At 41.4% G+C, this 1,265-nt stretch overlaps 1 non-coding gene across 1 annotated transcript; it reads left to right on the plus strand.

Annotated features, from left to right (window-relative positions):
- The first annotated feature begins 222 nt into the window (after positions 1–222).
- TRNAT-AGU (transfer RNA threonine (anticodon AGU)) lies at positions 223–296 on the plus strand. Its single transcript has one exon. It is a non-coding gene; the product is annotated as a tRNA-Thr (tRNA).
- Positions 297–1,265: the final 969 nt, after the last annotated feature.

Below are 1,265 nucleotides of genomic sequence, written 5' to 3' on the forward strand. Positions count from 1 at the left end.
TGCTCCCCAGTAAAGACGAACATGTGCTCCTCAATGCACACACTGGGCAATGCAGTCCACTCTAAATCGACGATTAATGACATGCTCGTTTTGTGCAATGGAGTTTCAGTCAATTGGAAAACATTTTGAAAAGTTATATTGCAACAGAAGCCCAGCCTTAAAAAAGTGGATTTCACTTCTGATTGATTACATGAGGAAGGAAAGGAGACCAGATGCAAAAAAGGTGCTGTGGCTTAGTTGGTTAAAGCGCCTGTCTAGTAAACAGGAGATCCTGAGTTCGAATCTCAGCAGCGCCTGTCTGCTTTTTTTTCGACCAATCTGTCTCCCCAATATTAAAACTTTGTACAAAGATTGCTATTTCATGCTATTTAGAAGCACAGTCAGGCTTGAAATGTTGGCAAAGCATCCAAGAACTCTGGACTCCACTACCTTAGAGTCATATTGCCCAAGGTTGCGATGCCATCAGAAACAGCACATATTAGAATGAGCAATTCATATTTCCTGCTTAATTTTTTGTAAAAGAAGCAAAGGTACGCCTGAACAGGGACTTGAACCCTGGACCCTCAGATTAAAAGTCTGATGCTCTACCGACTGAGCTATCCAGGCACAGGGATCACTGCCCATTTGAAACTTGATTTTCACTCTACAGCACCTCCATACATGGCTACCTCACTGGTCAATAAAGGAAATGAATTACTAGTGCATTACACACATTTCGACACTGGAGACATAACTTTTTTCAGTCATTCCGTATCCAGATATAGAGATTTGCAGCATCTAGGACTTTAATGTTCACCCACTTACGGATTTGAATGTTTTGCCACATTCATGAGTGCAAACTTGCTCCCCAGTAAATACGAACATGTGCTCCTCAATGCACACACTGGGCAATGCAGTCCACTCTAAATCGACGATTAATGACATGCTCGTTTTGTGCAATGGAGTTTCAGTCAATTGGAAAACATTTTGAAAAGTTATATTGCAACAGAAGCCCAGCCTTAAAAAAGTGGATTTCACTTCTAAATGATTACATGAGGAAGGAAAGGAGACCAGATGCAAAAAAGGTGCTGTGGCTTAGTTGGTTAAAGCGCCTGTCTAGTAAACAGGAGATCCTGAGTTAGAATCTCAGCAGCGCCTGTCTGCTTTTTTTCGACCAATCTGTCTCCCCAATATTAAAACTTTGTACAAAGATTGCTATTTCATGCTATTTAGAAGCACAGTCAGGCTTGATATGTTGGCAAAGCATCCAAGAACTCTGGACTCCA

Source organism: Ambystoma mexicanum, unplaced genomic scaffold (assembly GCF_040938575.1).
Source record: "Ambystoma mexicanum isolate Mex_15411 unplaced genomic scaffold, UKY_AmexF1_1 Mex_scaf1, whole genome shotgun sequence".
NCBI lineage: Eukaryota > Metazoa > Chordata > Amphibia > Caudata > Ambystomatidae > Ambystoma > Ambystoma mexicanum.